This window comes from Alligator mississippiensis, chromosome 2, assembly GCF_030867095.1.
Source record: "Alligator mississippiensis isolate rAllMis1 chromosome 2, rAllMis1, whole genome shotgun sequence".
Taxonomy (NCBI): domain Eukaryota; kingdom Metazoa; phylum Chordata; order Crocodylia; family Alligatoridae; genus Alligator; species Alligator mississippiensis.
The window spans coordinates 302,706,408-302,731,165 of NC_081825.1; the positions used below are offsets into that span (position 1 = coordinate 302,706,408).

The 24,758-nt window shown below is 44.8% G+C and overlaps 1 protein-coding gene across 3 annotated transcripts in view; it reads right to left on the reverse strand.

The window, feature by feature from the left end:
• MDGA2 (MAM domain containing glycosylphosphatidylinositol anchor 2) overlaps window positions 1–24,758 on the reverse strand; it is a 692,671-nt gene that overhangs the window by 497,958 nt on the left and 169,955 nt on the right. The window contains exon 1 of one of the 3 annotated variants that reach the window (XM_059723426.1): window positions 302–351. The exons of the other annotated variants lie outside the window; for them this stretch is intronic. The gene's annotated coding sequence lies outside the window, so the exon portion shown is untranslated. Of the gene's footprint in view, window positions 1–301; window positions 352–24,758 lie in introns of those variants that run through there. 3 annotated transcript variants of the gene reach the window in all.

Consider the following 24,758-nt stretch of genomic DNA (forward strand, 5'->3'; position numbering starts at 1 on the left):
CATTTCCAAACTGGCTTATGTGCACTGGACAAGTGTTCTGTTACAAGTTTAAACCAGTTTCTGATCACTTAAACTGGTTTATGTATAATGTCTGCCCCTAGCCCATATATTACCCCTTTAAAGTCCCAACCCAAACTGCCAGTTTAACTACAACATAACCCATATGCCCCTGGGCTATATCATAAATACCCAAAGGGAAAGCAGCCATCTGTCCCTTTTAGAGGAAAATTTTTCTGCGGCCTCTCAGCTACGATAGCCCCCCAGCCCTGGGCTATATCCCAGTAAGCAGCCCAGGCCTCACCAGGGATCCATGTGCAAAACCATAAATCCTTTTGGAGCCCTGCTGCCAGGATCTGTTCACCTTGTGACTGCCAGGGAAAGGCTAGCTCAGGCTTATATCCTTCCAGGGCCCTGCCTACTTCTGATCAGCTGACTGCCTGGGCTGCCTGCTAATTGGCCTAATTGCACCATTGCCACAGCAATCTGCAGCTGCTGTGCCCTGCCTAACTTGCAGGTCCACCACCCTAGGTGCTCTGTTACACACTAATAGTCCCTTTTATATCATCTCTGTCCACCTGAAAAATATCAACACAGGCATTAAGTTTTTTGCGCCAGTTCCACCACTCCTTTACATCAATATAGCTCCTCTCAAGTCATTGGAGGCACTCTGATTTACAACATCTGAGCTCTTGCCCTTATTGCCTTGCAATCGTCTCAGTCACAAAACCCTAAGAGGGAGAGATGAAAAATAAACAAAAATAAGGAATAGATATGCGCATGGCTTCCAAACAAAATATTGTTCAGTATTTCCTATTAGGAGATGACTGGCTCTTGAAATGGACTAATAATTATTGTACCACAAGCTTTGCCTAGTGCCTTTTCTCCATGCAGCCAAGCACTGTCAAATAATTTAGGCTCCCTGCATTTTAAATTAATTGGAACAGCTGAAGACAGTCCTCAAGAATCAGAATATCCACACACAATCACAGGGCTAGAAGGGACCTCCAGGGTCAGCTAGTCCAACCCCCTGCTGAGATACAGAATTCATTGTTCCTAAAGCATCCCAGGCAGTTACCTACCCATATGCTCTAAAGTGATTATTATAAAAAATAATGGAGGCATAAAGGAAAAAAAAAAAAAAAGCCTGGAGAAGCATTTAAATCACGCATCCTAAATATCTTCCAGGCACCTGTACTCCTCACAGTTCATAGAAATATTTGATATTTTTCACCCTAGACTCCAGTTTATTATGTAAACAGCTTTTAATGTTCAAAACATTAGGGGGTTGGGTTAGATATTACCTCCTGAGGTCCCTTCCAACCCTCATTTTCTATGATTTTATAGAAATAAGACCTAAAAGGTTCTAAAATAAGACCTAAAAGGTTTGCTATTCCACCCCACATATATATGTCCACCAAATCCACTCAGCAAATATATATAAAAAGGGTTTAAAGATACCCCACAATATGCATCACTTAATTATAGAGCCTGATGTAACAATGCTAGGAAAAAAATAAATAAAAGGTTATCCAGAAGCTCAAAGGAAAGAGCAGCTTTATTCTGTATGACCATGGTGGGTTCAGACACGAGCAACTAAGCTTTAGAGCTACTGCACCTAAAGTGTACCATAGTATCATAGTACCTAGGTACAGAAGGGACCTAAAGAGATCATCAGGTCCAACCCCCAAATGGCATGATTTATTTCTGTGGGGTGAGGTTCACAACCGATAACCTCAATGGCCTGGCATACAAAGGAACCTGCAACATTTGCATCAACTTCCAGGCTGATTGAACCCCCTCCCATCCTCCATATAGGCAACCGCGGCAGAGGGAACAGAGTTCATGGCATAAACTTCAATGTGTGAAAGTTTAATTCTATACAGGGAGGTGGTAGACTATCCTTGGACAGTTTTAAAACTTGACAAGACAAAACCTTGGCTGGGATGATGTAGTTGGGACTGGTCCTGCTTGGAGCAGGGGGTTGGATTTGATGTGACCTCCTGAGGTCTCGTCCAATGCTCATTTTCTATGATCCTATGGTGTGTACATGAAAGAAAAGTGCTTAAGTGTGTTATTTGCCAGTTCAGGGACTCAGGGATAAGCCCTGTGGACCCCAGAGACACTTGTGGGGAAAGGCAGGAGCAGTAGCTTAGAGGTTTTGTGTTGGAGGGATGGCATGCCTTCCTCACTTCAACCCTCCATGAAGAGGCGACTTGGAAACGAGAGGGTGGGGTCCCCTTCTGGAAATGAGCCGCTGTCAAAGCCAGCAGGTCTTTCCAAGTCTGTGGGGACACATGGCAAGGAACATCCACCAGGGATGTCCCATCCATGAGCAGGGCCTAGGCCTCCTAAAGAGGTGCAGATGAACTAGCATTTGTGAAAATACAGAAGGACAATGAGATGCTAGATCCTGCCTCTGGAACTGCGTTGGTCACCCACTTTGCCAATGCACCACATTTTATCTTAAAGTAAAATCAAAGCCAGCCCCATGTTATCCAAGGGCTGGCACCAAGTCACAAAACGTGCTTGAGAAGATAGCCCCTGTCTCAGATGGGACTATGAGCACAGATAATATAATGCATTAACCACATGGTACCAAGACCTCAGGAGACCTCCTTTGTCCTGTCAACCTCCTGCATCTGCGAAAGTGGAGGTGAACAGTCTTCTATAGCTACCAAATGCTAGAGTATCTCATATCTTTCTATGCATCGTATTTCAAACCTTCATACCAAAGGAAGCTGGGAAGTGCATGCACAGAGCAGTATTGCCAATCCCAAGCACTCAAAAGCCGTGGCGCAAACTTAAAGCACAATAATATTTTTGTTAAAAAATACAACATTTGCATCCTTCTTTTTTTTGCCTGCTGAATTGTGATGTTTGTTCATCTGGTTATTTAATTCTTTGATTAATATACTGCCCTCTCCAACAAAGGCTAATGGCAGTGGATAGGAAGCAAGCAAAATAACTTCTTAAAAAGAGACAGAACAAAACAAGGGAAACAAGCCAACCTATAAAGGCAAGCAAAATATTAAAATGAAATACCATCCAGAAACCCCCTAAACAATATCTTGTCTTAGCACTGCTTGCTAAACACCTGCCCAAATAGAAGGATCTTGCAGTGCTTCTGGAAGATGTCCAACCTGGTTCTCTGGCAGGCCTCAAGGTGGAGGAAGTTACAGAACTGAAGAATAACCTCCCAGAAGAACCTCTGACGTGTTTTCGCCAAGTGAACCTGGCACCTTTTCCTGTTTTACAATTATTAATTGTAAGCATTTTCTCCACAATCTGCAACCCCCTTTAAAAAAATGCTCAGATTCTTGTGACATCCACTGAATGTCACAAAGGCTCTCGTCAGAGATGATAAAAACCTCAATTACTCTATTTGATGCGTGGTACATTTTTAAATGTGGTATTGTACAAGAGAAAGATTATTTAGATACGAAATTCTCCAAGCTACTCAAATGGCATTGATTATGATTTTGCAGAGTGCCTTGCATGCGCGCGCGCGCACACACACAAACACACACACCCCTCCCAGACCAGTGAGAAAATGCGTGGCCTATCAAATATATATATTCCCGGATCACAAAATTTCCCACAGTGCAAATCTGGGTTCCTCTGGTTGAGATGAAAGTAAATGGAGAGAAAATGGAAAAGAAGGAAATTCCACCCCAAACACCCCCACCCTCTGCTGCTGGGTTGGGACTTGGCAAAACCAGACCCCCGTATTGACGGAGCGGCTCTGAATATTAAATACTCCACAGATGGTTCCTCACTAATGGATCCTAAAATGGAAATAAACCAGCAAGAAAGACAAGGGAGCAGGATGCATTGTCTACATGATTAAAATAGGCTTCCTAAATGCACCATTTGTCTTCACTAAAGGGTTTCACTCCTCCCAGCATATGCTCCGTGAGAGGCCCAAGAGAAGAGTGAGCTATTCTGCACAGCCTCTCCAAAACCCCCTTCTCTGTCCTGCACGGTAGGTACCTTAATTCAGGCTTTTCACCGGGTTGGCAAGCAGAGCCCCTCAGAGCTCTTCTCCCTCTTGGCTGGCATCTCCCATGTAGACCAGCCAAGAATATTCTTACAGAAAGCCCCACTTCCAACCAGCAGGGACCCAGATTTTCTGTTCCCTGCAGGAAAAAAAAGTGGATTTTCTCCTTTCAAGGCAAAAATGAGGATTTTCTCTTTTTAAGTAGGAAAATGCAGATGGGAGGGGGCGGGGGCAGCCTCAGTTCGACCTTCACCCCAGTGAACAAAGAGTGCAGGAGGAGTTCTTATTTTCTATGATAAAAAAAACCCAAAATCAGACATCAAAATATATAAGTATTGATTGAGACACTGGTAGGCTTCCAAATTGCTTTAAAATTGAAAATATATCAATGAAACTTGGTTTTCAACTGATGCACATGCAGTGGTGTTTCATTTTAATCATGGAGATGTGGATTTTGGCCTTTTTCATCAGAGAATTGGGGATTTTGTATGAGAGAATTTGCTGTTTTTAATCAGAGAGAATCAGGAGCCCTGCTCATCAGTCACATCACATTGGGTTACTTAACTCAGCCAGGCATCCCTAGCTGAAATAGGATGCTTGGTTGCACCCATGTGCTGCAGAATCTGTGTCCCCATCACCATGCTGGTCTGTGCACTGGATATCTACAGCTTTCAACCTCTGCCTCAGAAACAGAAAGCAATTCAAGCTAAACCAAAATAATTCATTCCTAAGGTAAAGAAAGCATCCACACGAAAGTTTGCCCTGTGCTAGCCAAACAGGTGAAGATGAAACAGGTGGAACCTTTTCATGCAGGAAAAAAGACCCTGGCACACAGCATAATTCTCCCAAAGGGATATGTCAGGTACAGAAAAGCTCAGCCTGTGAAGTCCAGATCCATATCAACATCCAAACTATCTAAATATCAGAGGCTGAAGCACTCACAGACCCCATTCTCCCAGTCCCAGGTGTGGGGAGAGGCACCTCTGTGTACCAGCAGCTTGGGTACCAATCATGGGCAGATCTAGACTTTTCAGAAGGGGGTGTAGAGAGTGCAACACGTCATGCCACACAGCACAACACATATGTTTCTACAGTTAAAGAGAAACTATTAGCTGTACTAATGTGCTAGGGGGCCAACATTACATCATTCAGCTTAAACTCAAAGCAAAAACAAATACAACCATTGGAAAGTGCACTAATTGGTTAGATCACATATAAAGTTAAAAGAAATAAACACCAAACATGGCAAAAAAATAGTCAAAACAGTCAAAAGGTAGTGTCTCATTAGTCCTGTAGACATAAAAGCTAAATGCATGTCTCGTATTCAGATCCACAAAATAAAATCAAGCCTTGAGCATTTTACCAGTTCCTCCAATACTTCACAGTCAGTCATTACTGTACCTAAGTTAAGGTTTATAGCTAATGCTAAAAACAGTCTACGAACTCGAAGAATACCAGGAATGGCTAACAGACAGCAACATTGCAAAAGAAAGGACTGAGCTGCAGAGCATCAAGAACATTAAAAAGGAGACAGGGCCATTAAAACCTATGGAGAGGAGAGAGATTGGCAAGAATCAGGGAGATGATAATGAGCTAGCACCTCGATTGACTGCCTCGGCACTGCCTGAATAGAAATGCCACTGCCACTGCCATGCAGTTGGCTTTAATGTTTGGGTGGAGCAGGAAACAAAGTGGGATGCAACCACAGCACTGCATCCATCCTGGATCCACCCCTGGTCCCAATGGTTCAGCTCTGGACCACCTACATTGCAAGCCAAAACCAGAGCAACATAAGGCAGCTGTGCTGCCGGGAAAGCCTTTAACACACAACTCTAACCACTGTTTGTTTAAAAACGAATTCTTCTTCTCGGCCAAAGAGATTAAGACAAACAACAATTGATTCGAACAGCAGTGATGTCTCTAAAGGAATATTCTGCCGATGGACTTTCACCTCAAGCATCTCGACCAGAGCCTTTTATATTAAAAAGTGGTATTGATTTTTCCGGGCAACGCCGAGCGGTTTAACATGATGAAAACATTTGATCCCGATACGTGTTTGCCTGCGTACCTTCCCTTGAATTTCCCAATCCAGGTGCTCTTTGGGAAGAGGGCATCATCTATTGAACTCCAGGGGCTCATCCTTGCCCCATTGGGCTATTCCTCGAGGAGTCTTCCTGCCCACTGCTCAATCAGCTCACCCACATTTTGTGTGCAAACACAGCAGGCTCATCAGGAGAGGAGGAAGAGCTCCTGGCAGTGGACGAGGGAAATCTGACAGCATTTGGGGGCTGGCTGAACCCCTGTTTAAACGGATGCCAAAGCTATCTGAGCGTGTACACACTGGACTAATTACTGTGGCGCCTAAGCAGAGTCAGTCTGCCGTGGACTTGAATGGAGCAGGACACCGCCTGACTGAAAAAGCCAGCTATTATTAAGCCTGCCTGTTAATTTTCCTCACTTGGCCTTGTATTTTGTTAACCCTCTGCACAGCTAGATTGTCACCGGCCTTACACAGCAGCACAAAACACAAAGGTGCGGAGTAGGAGGACGCAGCCTGTGCCCCACTCGTCGTGTCTAGATGCTCAGTGCCCCGTTCTGTACCGGACAGGGTGGGAAGTACTCACTGAGCACAAAAGACCCGCAATATTGAGTGCATGGTCACCAGCATACTGCTTAATGTTCCCTCTAGGCCAGTAGTTGTCCGCTTTTTTAGACTTGCGGAGCCTGTCAGATGATCTGTGTCACCCTTGGGTAGACTCAAGACAGTCCTCAGAAAATGCCGGTTTTTAGTTTTCACTCTTTTCTGACTACAGAAAAATACTGGGGCAGTTTATTCTGTTGCAAAGAACTCAGAAAGACCAGAACTAGGGATCTGTATTTGAAACCTCTGGGTTTGTCTTGTTTGCAAATCTAACAGTGCTAACCATGCGCCAACCTTAAAGGATCTTGTGACACCTTGGCTGAGAATCACTGCTCTAGGCCCTTAGTCCAGAGAACAATTTGGGAGGAAAAAATCAAGGTAAAACTATAAGAGTTTCAATAGCAGCCAACCTCCGTATAGAATAAAACACTGTGTCGTCTGGTTGCTCCTCCGAAGGGCCAATGCAAAACCCACGCAAGACGCTGCAGTGAGCCGATACTCGGCCTTCCCGTCTCAAACAGCAGCGGTCTCCACACAAGCTGCCCTCTCACCCAGAAGCCATGCAACTGGGTTCACACTGCAGTGTGGACAGACTAAATACCCCATTCACAAAGCCACGCAATTGTAGCCAACCCCGCCTGTCCTACCATGCGGACGCCGAGTCCTTGCAGGATCAGAGCCAAAAGAATTAAGTGCTTCAATGGAAACCTGCTAATAAGCAGGTGCGGGCTAAACTTTATACCATATGCTCACTGAATAAAAATCCAAGCAATCCTAGTTTGTTTGCTTTTTTTTTTCTTTTTCTCTTAATGAAAAAAAAAATACAGATTTACAGTCATGTGACTCCATTCTCTTTTTTAATACTCTTTTGAGACAATGTTCACGAGCTACTCATCTCTCACTTGGAAAAAAAAGCTGCCGTGTCACTTTAGCCCATGTTGCACATTAAATTTAGGATATGTTCACTGCGCTTAAATGCAAACATACACACATTCAAGCTGCAGGAAACCACGTGCTACATAAGCATCATCGCAATGCCACAATGTTTCATGGGAGGAATATTGCCGGGGCCGTACGAAGTAACACATATTCAGCTATCAGCTCCACAGAGATATTACAAGTGCAGCTCACTGATTGGAGTCATGGACTGGGGCCTGGGCTGGGACTGACCATCAGCTGACGGCACTAAACATTACGGTGGTACTGCTCCGAACACGGTCTAACTTTAACACAGGTTTAACACACATGAAGAGTCTCGTGTTATAAGGCACTTACTTAGCTGCCACCCTGCTCTGAAACTCCTGTCATCTTTACCTTACTCTTTGAGATCTATCCCCATGTTTGCTACTGGGCTTTGCACTATCCGAAATAACTCGGCCACCATACCACGCCACTGCGCTTTCCTATTGTGCTGCAAATAGTGGCTGCTCCTCTGCAGTTGCTTTTTTGCTATTAGCTCAACATTGGCGTCCGTGGACACTGACAGGTGCACTTTTCTTCTCTGCAGAGCCTGAATGAATGCTATTTTTCAATCGAGATCTATTCCACGTATTGTTGGTAACTGATAGGCTCAGAAGTCCCAGTGCTTAGGGATGGTAGTGAGCACACGTTTTGAATGAAGGCTTAACATTAAACTATAGACTCTCTCAATGGCTTAGTTGAACCAAAAGCAGATCTGCAATGGTTTGCTTGAAGATTTGCTGATACCACAAGATGAACATTTTTACTGTGTTGGGTAATAACGTTTTAGATGACTGTTCTCTTTGAGGAGTGGGAAGTCAACCTGTTCAAAAGGGAAAAAAAAATGTCTTCTAGACCCCTGGTGTGTCAGCTGCTAGAGAAGGAGTGCGGGTACATATGTGTGTACACACACGCACACACTTTGTAACATATATTGCAGTTTTTTGAGTTGAAGTCAACAGTAAAACCTCTGACGATGCCAACATCAAAGACTGGCCAGATCTTATCTGTGCTCTGGGGACCTTCCCCTCTGCTCCATCTGTTTGCATTTGCTTTCACACACGTAATAGCTCATAAATACTGGAATGTGGAAAGTCTTCAAATGACGGCTGTCCACAAAATATTTACTAGCAGAGAGCAAAGCCAAGTCCCCAGCACTGCATGCTCAACTACACGTCTCTGAGCATCAGAGAGAAAGCCACAAAATATGGTTTGATATCAAAATAACGTTTAAATTATGCAGAAGAGTATATCAATAAAGACTTCACTGCTTGAATAATTGAAAAAAAGCCCGAAAGAAGACTGCCTGCTCTGTACTCAGATGACACAACGCTGGCATAGCACGATATGCTATGCAGCAACTGTTGCTACACATTGAAAGCAATAATTCATTCTTCATCACAATAGCACTCCGTTATTTTCTAAGGAATATTCATGACTGACAATGAAATAAGCCAAAGCCGACGAATATTTGCAGTATGTGCATGTGGAATTCATAAAGATGAGGGCTCGTACTACAACCCGGAGCCTAAGGTTTCCAATCCTCACGCTGGGAACCAGAAACGCACCACGTGACCCCAGCCAAAAACGTTGCCAGGTAAAACCAGTCGGTTTTGAAAATGTAATACTTGTAACAAACTGTTCGAGTGTCTCCAGGACTTACTTACCAGAACCGCTCTGCAAATAATTCCAAACAAATTCCAGGTAATCAATTGTTGTTCACACACAATTAGCAAGCAGAAAGAAAAGCAATTTCCTGGGACCCGTGGACCTGCCTAAGAGTCTACAAAAGTCACTGGGACTGCTAACAGGTCCTGGATCAGGCCCAACATGAATTTGTTAATTCTGACAAAGTTAATTGAAAAAATTATTCGCTCAGACTACTCATGTTTTTAGGCACTGCACTAATAACCCAGTCGTACACATTGTTTAGCGGGGCTAAAGAACACCGTGAGACCTGTTTCCTTCAGCACCACTAAACAGTTTGCTATTCATTATATTCTCTGCTTTGATCCTTCAGAGAGTTTTGAAGCTATGAGGCAGTACTTATAACCAAGCTAATTTACACTTAACTTCCCTGGTAAGATTTCATGAGACACTGTATCAATTGCCTTAGTAAAAATCCAGACGTGTATTATATCTACTGTGCTTTTCATCTACTGACTTTGGGTAATTCAATGAAGAAAAAAAAAAAAAAGCAATCAAGTTTATATGAGTATAAGATTAATGAATAGAGCCTTTAATCTTTTCTGTTAAAGCTGTCACAAATAAAATGTGTTCCATCATCAAATCACCTGCCATCAAGAGAAAGAATGACATTTGCGAATGAGAAAACGGTTGGAGTTTATTAGCCAATTACCGTGAAAATGAAGCTAAAGAATACAAATGTAACTGAGCTGTCTGAACCTTACTTTATTTCATCGTAAGACAACTAAAACATCATGGGCTAAATATTGGGGAAAATGGAGCCGCGCGGTTGCTCACAAAATTTGATACCGATGCATGCAACATCAGACGAGGGATGAAAGCCCAGAACCGATGATCCACTAGGTGTCACTCTCCCTTCAAGCCAGCTCCAAATTTCGCCCTCTCCCAGTGAAAAACGGTGTCACAACTAAGTAGGTTTTTATTTCCTTGGGGGGGGGTTGTTTTGTTTTGTTTTTTCAATGAAGTACAAACAGGTAAAAACATGTTGTTTGTTGAAAGAGAGGGAAAATACAGATATATATGGATATATAGATATAGCTATCTATATATAAAAAGGTGTGGGGGGGTGTACCAACAAGTAAAAATGTGTCCAGTTTGTTAAGAGAGAATATAGAGAGAGAGCGAGAGAGAGGATATGTATATGTATATATGTGTGTGTATGTATGTACGTGTATACACACACACATATATACATATACATATCCTCTCTTAAACTGGACATGTTTTTACTGTCTCTCTCTCTCTGTCTCTCTCTCTCTCGATAGATCTATCTATCTATAGATAGATAGATATAGATATAGATATCTATCTAATCAGATATAAAATTAGATATAGAGTACCAATAGCCAAAAACATGTCCAGTTTGATATGTATATACACATACATACAGACGTACATACGTACATACACACACATACACATATAATTTCTCTCTCTCTCTCAACAAACTGGATATGTTTTTTTCTGTTGGTACTCTATATCTAATTTTTGCCCATTTGATACAAATAGGAATAGTCTCACAAAACTTAAAAACATTGACTATGTGGTCAAAAGTATACATCCTGCTGTGAGAGGGAGCTTGCCTGGCTGAGCTGCGTTCTTTAAACATAGCTTCTGATGGGTTTTTTTTTTTTCCTATGGAAGACCCCTATCCCTTTCCAGAGAATGAGAAACTTGCTGTGTTAGCAGATCTATAGCCAGGTATCTCTCTTCTGGGGGCCCAGCTCCTCTGAATAGTTGCAAACAGAGAGTGAAATGCTTCATTTCTCATCTGAACTTGTGGCTAGGATGTGTAAAACTGCTGACGTCCCTCCACATGATTTGATTTTATATTTTATTGGTGGGACCAAGTGGGGAAATCAAATGATTGCCAACAATAGTCCCTTTGTGATAATCTGTAGTTGCTTCAGTACTGCTAAAGGTGCTAAATACTTCAAAATGTCTCTCTGTTTAATTGCACATTGAAATACCCATTTGCAAATGTAATTACCTGATACTTAGCATATGCGGGGGAAAATCTGTGCGTTTTCTCCAAGATGAGAAGCTTTTCTGGTATCTTTTTATTTTTTTTTAGCACGCATTTAGAGTATTTAGAAGGAATAGAACATTTTTTTTCTTTTGAAATCAGTAATACCTTGTTCAACATTATCTAGTTCCCAATCCAGCATATTTGCTGAACCACATTCTACTTTTGACTCAATTTACTTTAGGTTTGGTTGCCTGGTTTCAATAAACCTAAAGCTAACAAAAATGCCATGAAATATTGATGGATAGAGGCATTATAATCCAATTGCCGTGCAGTTTCAGCTTCCTTTAAAAAATGTTTAACAACCCACAACCATGCCTGTTCATTGTTTGTACAAAACACAATCTTAGTAAACCCACAATGTTTGCCAGAGGCCAACATGATCACAGCCGTGACCCTGCCCTGCAGGGATAAAATAAATTGGAATCCCATAGTACTGAAAACAAGACTTATTCTTGATGAAATAAAATGAAAATAAAATTTTCTGCCTACAATAAAATGAAAGAGAAACAATGACAAAATATAATGCTGAGTTTTTTTTTCCCCTTGCTACTGATTCATCTGCATAAATATGAATTGAAAAGGTGCTATCTTGCTCACCAATAATAGTATAACGAATGCTTAACATATCTAGAGTGCTCCTTTAAGCAAGCAACATATTTTATAGTGCTGTGCCGACTTCACATCAAATCATTCCAGCCATCCGACGCAAGGACCCTGCAACTACTTGAGCAGGCGCTTAACTTCATGCATATGGGTAATGGATGTATCTATTTTTCTTCCTAGTTTCTTCATTTCCCCTTCGGTGGAAAAGAAAAATGAGTTGATCTCCTTGGGACTTCAGTAAAGCATCTGATATAGGGCCCCGTGGGAAAGTTTTAGGAGAAAGCTTGATTCATGCATGAATTGCAAGACATTGGCAAAAGGCAAGTTTCAGGCTTTAGGGAGGGCTATTGGCAGGGGACGATGACATGGATGCCTGCAACAGCGGGCACGAGAATCAAGAAAGCAGCAAGTCCCTTCCAGGCCTGCATTGCCAAGAGCAGCACCAGCGACTCCAAGGGACCAGCGGACGGCGTGTGGGATATCCAAAGCAGGCTATTCCCTCGCCTGAAGGATGTCTGCAGGACTCTGCCCTAGGCAGCCAGTCTGTAGGGAATTTAATTTTCCATTCCTGGCGCGGATTTATTTTTCCCACCCCCTTGGCTGACGCCTCTCCGGAAACTCCCCAAACTTGGCTGCGACTTGCACTTAATCAGATTCTCGGCTGTTTACATGAACGGTCTTATATCCATCATGGCAGGCTGAAATGTATTCTGTGCTTTTTCCAAAGGAAATTCTTGTTCACAGACATAATTTACATCCTTGAGAAGCGGCGATGAAAAAGAAGGGGGGACGAGGGAATCTCAAATGGGCAACACACATTCAAAGGGTGGGAAGGAAAAGAAAACAAAAACGATTCTGATTTTGCCTGTTATAAACTCAAGTCTCTGCAATGGGCTTTCCTCACGAATAACACCATCAACCTGCACCATTATCACCATTTATTTGCATTGCTACAGTTCCTCGGTCCCTAGCCATGGACCGGGTCCTCCCATATAAACCCAAAGAGTTTATTCTTGTTCCATTAAATTAGGTGGAGCAACTGCACTATGCATTATCTTTACATTTACTGCCCTTGCTGTTTTTATTTAAACCAAGATAAAGATGGGCCAATGCCTAGGCCTTTGGCCAATATACTACTGAAGCCTTGAATTCATTAAGCATGAAATCACTTCTTTATATACTAAAAAATGTGATGTATATTCATTTATTTTAAACACTCACTAAGCCAGTTGTATGGATTTGGAATAACTCAATTGACTTAGATTCATTCTGCTAAAACAGAGTAGAATTTAGTAGGCTGCATTTAGTACTTAAATGCAATTGTATCTTTTTTAGAGAACACTAAATGAGGAATATTTCTGTTTGTGGCATCTATTGGTTGCATTTACTTGTTTTAATATGCTATTTACAACTATTTTTATTCATAAATTGAAAACTTCTGATAGTGATTTACCCCAGAATGGAAACCACTCTCATTCATAAAAAGTCATTAGGTTTTTTAATTCAGAAAATTATCTGCAATTATTTTCCGAGCTTCTCTCTGAAAAAGATTAGCGAAAATCATTGCAGACAAGCGCAACCCCATGCTTTCTCCTTTATTTTGCAAAACGTATGCAAAGGTAGCAACAACCATAAAAATTAATTTAGGGGTATTTTTCAGGACTAGATATTGTAAACCCATGTAGATAGCCCACAATTAAGGGATCCACATTTCAAGCCCCTCAAGGAGGTTTGGATTCAGGATTTTAGTGTAGTGCCTTCTCTAAAGGACAGCAGCCGCTTGCACACTCTGAACTGAACCTATGTCTGGATTTCAAACCCTTGCTCCAAGGGTTTGTTTGTTTGTTTTTTGCATATGAGTAGACAGATGAGGTCCAAGAAGGGGATTAAGGTTTTTAATCCTGGTTCTGCCACTGATCTATTGAGTGACCACAGGCAAGTCACTTAAGCTTTCTGCCTCATGGTCTATCTCTACTATGGGTCATTCTGGACTCATCTGTAAAATGCTTTGAGATTTTTAAAAGACAGATGCAGTCACTGCTGTGTCAGTTATTTATATTAGTGGTATACTTCACCCTTCTCCTTAATACTTCACTTTATCCCTTGAGGGGGCAACTCATCCAAACAAGCAAAGGAAGCACAAGTCACACCCTGGCAGTGGTTCCCTGCACAGGGATGGATTTCAGTGCAAGGCACGTGGGGGTCTGTACACAGACAAACCATAGAAAATGAGGGTTGAAGGGACCAAGAGTCCAACCCCCTGCTCCAAGCAGGACCAGCCCCAACTACATCATCCCAGCCAAGGCTTTGTCTACCTGGGTCATAAAACCTCTAAGGATGAAGAGTGCACCACCTCCCTAGGTAACCTGTTCCAGTGCTTCACCACCCTGCTAGTGAGACATTTTTACTAATATTCAACCTAAACCTCCCTTGCTACAACCTGAAATTGCAAATTTGCCACGACTGAGTCATGTCAGGAAACAGGCAAGAGCCAAGTCTGCCATCAATAAAAGACTGCATTGGTGATGCCACATGCCATTTCCTGGTGACGGCACAGTGCACGTTCAGCAGACCAAGGAAACACTAGAAGAAAGACAGAGAACTTTAAGTTTCCTGAAATGGCAAGTGCTTTGCACATGTTCCTCTATGTCAGTGCGTTTCTATAGCACAGCAAACCAAAAAGAGTTAGAGTCAAACTAACCGTGTCCAATAAAGGACCTGGGAAAGGGGAAGATGGATGGATTTCTATCATCCCAAGGAGTTGTCTTCTATTTTATATAAAAGAAAGGGACTAGCAAATATAACACGTTGTTGTTTATAGCTATTTCCCCCCATTCACAGCTTGGATTTAAGAGTACAATGATGGAACCAGCCTTTCAAAGTCCCGGAGTTACTATAGCGATGGGCATGCATTCAACAGAAAATAAATAAATAAAATGAAATAAAATGAGATGGAAAATGACATGCACTGTGGGTTTTTTTCGCCCGAAGGAAAATACAAGAAAACGTTAACATTTGTAAAACATATTATTGTAATAGCTTCTCATACAAATCATTCAAAACTTGTTTCTGCAATATGGGGGGGGGGGGAGGGGGAGGAACCTTTTCTAAAAAATAGAACGAAGACAGACCACTGAAGAGTTTCCAAAATTTGTAACATCAATGGAGCTCTGCTGATTTCTTGTCATATATTTTGGTTGTTTTCCAACCTAGCCATATTTTTTTTTAACAAGTACAAACTAGGCTTCAATACCCTTGAACTCACTTTATGCAACTAGCACAAACTGAAAGAATGATTGCCCTCTCTACATCAGGGTTTAAAAGATAAATGAATAAAAATAGGGTAACAAGCACATTTTTTAAAAACAAATCAACACCTTTGATTCTTGTGTGGACAGGCGTTCGGGGGTTTTATACTGAAAGGCACTGTGGGCACCTTCCACATACATTAGGTTAGCAAAGCAAAGCCCCCAAGGAGACTTCATTGGAGCCTCTTCAGCTGTTTTCATGTATATGGTAGGGTGACCACCTTTTCGAAAGCAGGGGCAGATGAGAGCCGAGCTGAGCAGGGTTGCACGTGGGCTGCTCGTTGTTGGCTTGGGGCTCCCAGCCCTGCTGCCTTTCCCCCGGGGAGCCCACCACCAGCCGTGCACCCCCTGCCCACCTGGCAGCAGCAAGGGACACAACTCCATGCTGCCGCTGCCCCCACTGCTGCCCAGTGGGCAGGAGGCACATCGCCAAGGTGGTGTAGCCAGCGAAGTATCCCTGGGGGCTGGGCAGAAGGTCGGGGAGCCCTGAGCTCACAGCAGGCAGCCTGCATCTGCCCCCTACCTGATGCACAAATCTGGGGGGACATTCCCCTCAACCCCTGAATGAGCCATCCACAGCTCCATCCCACTCCATGCTCCAGCCCCATGCACTGACCTGGCTGGGCAGTGTCCCCAGCCCCTACCCCATTCCCTCCCTCACTATGGGAGCCTCAATCTGCCTCCTTGCACCCCCACTCTCCCTCCCCCCTATAGACTTACCTGCAGGGAGCTGCTCTCCAGACTGCCTGACTCTATTCCTGGCCACATTCATGTGCATGGGTGGGCACATGCACATGGTACCCCCTGTGTCCTGCTTCTGGCAGCGTCTTGCAGGCTGGAACACTGCCAGCCTGCAAGGGGAAACTCACACTTTCCTGATCCCTGCACGACACTGTGAATCTGGGACAAATGCTGTCCTGGAGTCATGCAGCCTGGGCCTGGGACTTGAGGTTCCCATTCTGGGAATGCCCTGCCAAATTAGGGATGGGTGGTCAGCTTGGTTTATGGAGGATCCCAGCTTGGAGTAGGGGCAGATGGAAGCATTTCTTATAAGAATCTTCTGATTGCAGCATAAAACCATTATCAAACAGATCTCCAGTCTCTCTTAGATTGAGAGTATTGTGCATCTAGTGAACTTTCTGATCTACGTTATCCCAGAGGAAAGCAACAGACTCGGTAATTAAGAGAGATAGAGATGAAATCTCAGACATAACTGGGCCCTGGCTATTAATGCCTTTAAGATTAGCATCAAGTCACTGACCAAGTGGCAGGAGCCAACAGTGGGGGGGGGGGGGGAGACAAGAACATAAAAGCAACATGCTCCTAGCAGCTAATTTTGCACTTGTTTCCCCTTCTGCTCCATATTCAGTGAGATGACAAATTTATGGATCAGCATGAGGGGATGTGCATTCATCTCAGAGGAAGGGGCAGAAGCTTCTTTGCCAGTCATCTTAGCTGCCCATGCACTTTCAGGGGGGTGGTTCAATTGGGAAAGGCAGGGTAAGGCCATGTCTCCTAGCCTGCTGGCCATTGCCAGCCCAGCCAAGCATCCTGCCACAGGGCATTCAGGAGCCTCCTGTCCAGGTGCTGGCGCACCTTGGGGGAGCCTTCCTCTCAGGGGGTTTCCCCCAGCCTGGGGGCCCCAGCCCACCCTCCCCTGTACCAGCTGCTTATTGCTCCAGCTGCTGCGCCAGGAGGGAGGGAGAAGGAGTCCTCTGGGCCCAGCATGGAGGCACGGGGGAGCCCTGCCTTGGGGGGCTTCCTCCCACCCCAACCCAGGGCCCCCAGCCCCAGGGAGCTGAAGGGAATTCTTCCCCTCCCAAACCCCAGAGCTGCTTGCCTTGGTTGCTGCCAGTTTCAGGGATAGCTCGGGGCAGCCTCAGGGACCAGAGGGAAATTTTTCCACTCCCCTGCAACAAGTTTCATCTCAGACTCACGGTGGCTGAGGCAAAACCAGCTGCAGAGGAGCGGGACGATTTCCCTCCATCCCCTGAAGCTGCCTAAAAGTCACAGGGGGTTAAGGCAAGCAGCTCTAAGGATCAGGAGGGGGAGAATTCCCCTCAGCTCCCTGGGGCTGCCTGGGGCTGGGGGCACCATGGGCTGGTGTGGGAGGAAGCCCACTCCACAGTGCCCCCATGCTGGGCTGCATGGGCAGGCACCCAGCCAGGAAGATGACTTCTCCCTCCCTCCTGTGGGCTGCCCAGGGGCAAAAAGCTCCCACCACAGGGACTTCCTCTCCCTCCACATGCTGTGTATGCCCTGGCTAGGGACAGTCTGGGAGTCTGTCCCCTTGCTCCCCCCATCCCTATGGACTGATGGACACAGGAAGGAAGCAGGCTAGGGAGCAGAGGGGCAAGGCAGTCTCTGCTGCACTGGAGCAGACAGCATAGCCCAGGGCTGCAGAGCATTCTGGGATGCTGGGGGACTGTGAGTTAACTTGAACCAGGAAGCGATTTGGGACAGAAGTTCCATAAACTTGTTTGACCCAAATGAGTTAAGTCTGATACTACATCCAACCAGGTTTATCTTAAACCAGTTTTGGCCATTTAGAAAGTGGTTTATGTGCAATGAAAGTCTGTTCTGTTACAATTTAAACCAGTTCTGGTCACTCAAAATGGTTTATGCATAACTTCTGCCCTGGCCCGAGAGAACAAGGTGAAATATCTGGAGTTGAAGTCCAACATGCGACCCAGTTGCTGAGTCAAGGTAACTATTGATAACTGAACTGCAACAGATAGAAGTAAATGAAAGAGATGCTGAGATGCCGGTTCCGCTGTAGCAGCAAGCAGTCTCAGTGCACACCATTTCTAGCAGAAGCAGAGAGGCTCAACATGCCAGTGCACTTGGTCCAAGCAATAAAGCATAATGGAACCAAAGCCTCTCAACATTTCAAACTGCCAAAGGAAGATCTTTAAACCTACATGCATTCAAATGATACGTAGTTGAAGAGAAGCTGCTCATTTGCCTTGCCCTGGCACAACTCCCCAAACATCACCCTAGGTCAGTGATTCTCAACCGGGCTAATGCACTGTTAGCACTGTTGAGTGTGAAAACACGATCCATGACAGATTTCAAATAGGAATCCAAAATCGTTCCCACTGACTGTGGCCTTTCAGAGTCCTTTGCAACAGAGGAATTGAAAATGGAAAGGTTGCATTTTCATGAGGAATGCCTTGAGTCTACAAAGGTTGAAAACCGTTTGCCTAGGTATTAAAAATCTAACACCATGCGTAGACGAAACAAGGGGGGGGGGGGTGTGCACGACACTTTAAAGCCAGTTAAATGCTTTTGCACTGCTTTAATGGTGCTGGTGTTTGCACGCCTTGGCTGTGTATTGTGTAGTAATTCCAGCTGCTGTAGGAAATTTGGAAGGTAGACTCCACCCAAGAAAAGCAGCAAGCCTGATTTCCACCCCCTCCACCCTGGGACCCTGCCCTCCTGCCTGAGCTGCAAGGGAGCTGGTGTTTCCCTCCGCGGCTGCAGTGCCCCCCGGGACCGCCCGAGCTGGGTGCCTGTGAGCGGGTGCTGCCACTAACATAGAGGGAAGCACCCCCCCTCCCCCAACATCCCCTGCCACAGGCCAGGGACCGCTCTGCCTGCCGGCAGCTCACCCTTCCCTCCCTGCCACCGAAGAGGCAGGTAAGTGCAGGGTGTGCGCATGATATGGGGGTTTAAGGGCCCTTAAAAACCCACCACTTCAGTTTAGGGCCCCCATTTCATCTACACACCCACTAAAAAGACTGCCTGGTTTCTATTTTCCTATTTTATAATGACTCAAAAATCAAATACATGTTTGCTAAGCATTTAAGGGCTCCTCCAAAGCCTATTACCAACCATAGGAGTCTCTCTCTTGCCTTGAGTCTGCTTTGATCAGGCTCTGGCTGTGTGGTGGTCATATTAAATTGGCTTGTGAACACACTTCATCAGACAACAGGTTTCCTTTGCAGGATGCAATACTCAACCTGCCTAGGCACCTGCAAACAAACCTCATCACTGGCTCATCCTTTAAGGCAGTGTTTTCAAACTCGCCACCTTTTTTTACACCACTGCCGTCACGAGCAGGGAGTTAGCACGGGACTGGAAGGCCCTGCTCAAGGAAGAGAGCTGGTGGCAGCAATCCCTTTCACAAAGCAAGAGTCTGCTGCAAAGCTACCTGGCACAGGTGATCTGCAGGGCCCAGGAAAAAGGGGCAGGTGGCTGAAAGCACAGATTTGAATTGTCTCCACTGTTTTCCGCAGAGTTCATTAACAGTCCTGGGAACGAAGCGGCTGCCAGAGCCAGACATGCCATACGTGTCCCTTGCCAAGACATTCTTGTCACCCCGTGGTTCTTGGCATTTAACCCCAGTGCCCACGCTGAGCCCACGGCAAAGCTTCCCACCGGGTGCGGCACGACTTCCTGCCCCCCACGGCAGCCAGCGCTAGCAGCGATATTATCAGGAGAGCGTAGAACGATCCTGAACGCAAGTGAGCCAGAGCATGCCAGACAAGTGGATTTTTTCCAACACCCATGAACTAAAACAACAATTAGCGTCTTTGTGTTGCTGTTTGTTTGTTATCTGCTTACAGTTCTCACACATTTTTTTTTCCCCCCAATTGTTTAGCTGTCTGCCATATGCAACATTGCAGGATGTGAGGGAGCCGATACCTGAACTGCAAACTACAGAAGACAAAACGTGCAGCAGGCATGAAGGGAACCAGATAAGGGTTTGGGGGTTTTTTTTGTTTTTTTAAATCCCACAGAAGTTTCCAAAAGTGGAAAAGTGCTCCAGAAACAACAGGGCGATGTCAGGGGGCAGGAGTAAAGATAAATGGAAGTATAAGCATCTGCAGATTTAAGGACTTTCTCAAGTATATGATAATATTTAACACGTGAAATCTTTCCAATATTGCTGGAAATATTGGAAGATTATAAAGACAGATTATAATCTTTCCAATAATGCTGCAGAAGGGCTAAACCCCCCATAGAAGTACCTATCATCGAACTGCACATATTTGACAAAATGGTTTACATTTCTCTAAAGCCCCTCTGACTCATTTCCATTACACTCGATACGTTTTTTGCTTAAGGATTTGCTTTAAAAAGAGTGCACAACTCCAGACCCTTGGCTAGCTCTACGATGCTACCTCTTTTCTTTGGTTAGCATTTAAAGGGGTCTCTCTGTTCTGATTGGAATAAGGAGGGAGGGGAGGGGGGCAAGATTATAATCTCTTTGGACAAATATTAACATTAAAAATTAATGCTACTTCTTCTTGGCTACTGCAGATAAGAGTGAGAGAACAAAGAAGAAAATACGCCCACGATTCCAGCAACTTGCGTACAAAGTTCCAGATCAGAATTCATCCCGTTTTGCTTAGGGGGAAAAATACCTATTTCTTTGCGTCCTACTGATATACACACATGCTACCTGCCGTCAGCAGGACCGCATACGTGCTGTGCTAAATCTGAAAGGTAAGTGTCAGCAAGACCAGAATTTATACTTGTTGCTACTGGGCGAAATGATGCAAGATGTGGGCTTTTTGAGTTCAGACCTTTAAGAGAAACCAACACCTGATGTTTTATTCATGGGACAAGTTTATACCCCTTTATTTTTGCATTAAGGGGTAGGGTGACAGAGCAGCTATGATGCCTCCCTACAGCTCCAAAGGGGAGTTTCTATGTCCTGCTCTGGACTCTTGCAAAAGGTCATTCACAGCTGACCCAGCTGGCAATGGGTTCCCCTGTCCTTTGGGCTGGGGAAGTCAAAGGGAACTGGATGTGATGCCAGCCCCATGCCTCTGTCATGTGATGTTGGCTCTAGAAACTGGTATCCCTTCACCGTGCTAGCCCCAATAGGCCACGAGGCTAAGTTGGGCCTTGGACATGGTGTGATTCATAGATTGTCATGGGGCTGGAAGGGACTTTGCAAAATCAACAGGTCCAGCCCCCACTGCACTAGGCAGGAAAGATGACGGGGGTCAAGTGACCACAGCGAGGTGACCATGCAGTCTCCTCTTGAAGATTTCCAGGGTAGGTGATCATTACATACGGTGTTTCTCACAACTTCATTAAAAATACACGCCCTCAACCCACAACGATTTGCATGTGCTGAGGATAAAAGTGGTGCTCCGGCACCCACAAAAGAGCACTAGGATGGAGACCTTTTTTCCCAAATCCTGCGCCAACGCTTGCTTGCCTAAAACCAAAGGCAAGACTCGACTTACTTATTTGCAATACACAGGTCCCCAAACTATGTGCTGTGAACAGCTGGCTTTCCTCAAAGAACCACCACGACAACTGTGCAACGGTTCTTGCTGGGCCCTGGTTTTAAGGGTGGTCTGCTAGCTCTTCACTTGCTGCATGGCTCACTGCATGGCCCAGGGCTCCACAGAGCAAGGGAAGGCCACACTCGGTCCCTGTGGAGGAAGGCACAATGAGCATATTATCTTTGAGATGTTCAGAGGGACGTCACGGACGGCGGCAAGAGAGGCAGCTGCTTGTCTCTCTTCACAGAGTGGGAAGCATTTAAGGCTGTGTATTATAGCCACGAAAACGTACAGGAGCAAGAAAATCAGCACAAAAAGAAAAAACTAAAAAAAAAATGCACACTTCCAATGACCTAACAGAAGTGGTGTGCTAACTAGGGCTGGAAGAAGGACATCAAATCCTCTTCTAGCTTTAAGACTTTCCCACAGCTAGCCCAACCAGTACATGCCTCACCTCAGGAGAAGTGCAATCCTACCCCACCCAGGGAGATGCACCTCTTGGCGGTCCTCTCTGCAGACAGCATGGCGTGCCCTCACGTGGGTCCTAATCCACCCCAGGAGTACACAGACCTCCCCTATGTTTCAATGAGCAAGGCTGACGTGCCTTCATCCTATAGGTATCCACATCACTCTTTGGGAGGTATCTACAGAGCAGGATAACCAGCCATTGGGTATAACATGAATACTCAGCATTAGAAACAGGGTCCAGGATTTCCTCTTTCCCAGGGCAATGCCTGGAGCTTGTTCTGCATCCTTCCCAGGAAACGTCCATAAGCCGTAGCATTAAAATGGGTTCCCTCTTCCACCTGGCACATCTCCTATTCATGGGTTTCCATCAGCTAAGGACTTGGGGCCTTACCTGGTTTATGATGTACACGGACATACTAAAAACCACACAGAAGGGAAATCGTCGCACCCCAGGGAGAGTGCAAGCTGGGATATACTGTCAGAGGGTCAGTGCTGCCGTCTTTTCTGCTCGTACGCGGACTCCCCTACAATCACCGTATCTAGAACTGCCTCCACTACTGGTCGTTCAACAGATATTTAGCTGCCTTCTCACAAATAATCTAGCAAAAATATGCAAGCACGTGTCATTTTTAACTTGCCGCTATAAACTGCAAAATTACTTGCAGCAATGGGCATTTTTTTTTCCTGTCAGTCCTCCTTTAGACTTAAATTATTATTCATATAATATGTCACAAGTGTGTCCAAGGTGAAGTGCACGTATTTACCTGCAGCCCTGCCTTTGAATAGGTTGTTTTACTACCTAGACAAAGCCTTGGCTGGGATGATGTAGTTGGGGCTGGCCCTGCTTTGTTATATTACCTAGAGGGGCTTATGGGAGTCTTGCCCCTTCAGTCTGCCTGTCTTCTCCCCCTTGCTAACAGGGCTGAGAAGTAACAGCCCTTGTATCAGGGTTCAAGGAGCGGGGAAGTCCTAGATCCAGCACCCATCCATTGCTTACCAGCTCAAAGCAATAAGAAACTCATTTGCTGTGTAGCAGTAAATCTCCTATAAGAAAGGGGCTTGAGGCAGGGGCACGCAGGCTGTTTCTCTCCCCCGAGCCCCAGCCCACAGGGTTGAGGCTGAGCTTATAGTAGCATCAGTCCAGGGCTGCTTGGGCTACTTCCAACCTCCCCAACTCAAGGCTTGGTATCCCAGTCCATTTCGTGACCTTGCCTTGCACTCTTTCAGCTGTTGGCTGCAATATGCATCAACCAGTTCCTCTCTCTCCCCTATCCCACAGATCATCCAGCCAACATCTCTTCTCCAACTGCCCAGGCCTTCTTTTCATCATCTTTTGGAGGATGAAAATGACCCTTCTTACCTGGGCCGCTCTACTTGCCAAGCCCTGGCTTCCTATGAACTCTATAAAATCCTTTCCACTGACATGAGGCTTATAAACACAATCACAAGGAAATAAGAGAGAGACACAAATACAGGCAAAAAGGAAAGTACCCCCCCCCAAAAAAATGGACAGGCCTGGGTCACAAAAGTGTTTCACACATTTTTTGTTCCTTGACAAATTTCAAAGAAATCTTACTGAATCATAAAGCTGGGCTTGTCATACATAAGGGTTACCTAAAACAATACCTGCTATTTCCAGATGAATGAATCCAAAGACTGTATGTTGAAGCTTTGAGCTCAGATTTTTGCATTGCAACTTGCTGCCCTGGTCTCAGTGGTGAGCATCTGCAAAACCCAACTGCCCAGGGTGCAAATCCCCACTGCATTGATCCCTGATATGATTACTGGAAATCAGCCCTCCTACCCCTAGCAGAACAACTTACTGCTGGGGAACAAAAAGCAATGACCCCCCAATGACTTTTAACACCAAGCATCTTATTTGTAATCTAACTGAGAAAAAGTTATGCCAGCGACAAGACAGCCCCCACAAAAGAGGTGGTCTCTGGTCTGCTACTCACAACACTGCAGACCAAAAGACTTGGGCAATTTCCTAATTATGGGAACACCTTTGCAGTCCTGTCTGAACCAAATACAAGAGGAGACAGAAACACTCTCTCCTACAAAGCACCATGTTGGAAGCAGACTACCTGAGCTAAGAGACCTGGGGCTTTTATAGCCTCATGCAGCACTATCCTGTGGCAGACATGTAGCAGTGCAGGCAGATGAACCAAAAAAAGAAAAAAAAAGAAAAGAAAAGAAAAACCCAAAATTAAAAACCAAACTACAACAAAAGAAACAGGGGAGGAAAAAAACAATAAAATGGAAAAGATGTCCTCTCAACTCAGTGTGCTACAGAGAAGAAGGGGGTGGAGAGACGTTGTTTAGAAATACTGTGGAAGTTTTTGAAATTTGCTGAAAAAATGATCTTTTCTTGACTCTGAATCCTAAAGCTTGAGAAACTTCTTTGAATACTGCAGGAGAGGGCAATGCTGTGAGAAGGATCTCTCAGAGATGAAAGGGAAGAAAAGACCACACGACTTTCCTCTGTGGACAGTGACTTGGGCTAAGAGAGCAGTGTCGATGGAGGATAACTATTTGTCTTTGCATATATAACTTAGGGGAAAGGATATGTGTTTAAATGTTAAATTGTTACTTAATAAATTCCATTTCTTAATAAAGTTTAAAAAGACTAAATAATGCCTTTTTGGTTTCATGCTTACTTCTTTTCATTTTTTTTTTCTTATCAAAGGCAGTTACTCTTGCAGTCTCCTTGCTTGCTACTGGGCAGAGGAGCCAACTATGTTAGTCTGAGAAAAACCAAGAAGGCACCGACCCCAAATGCTGTTTGGATGCAAGAGAG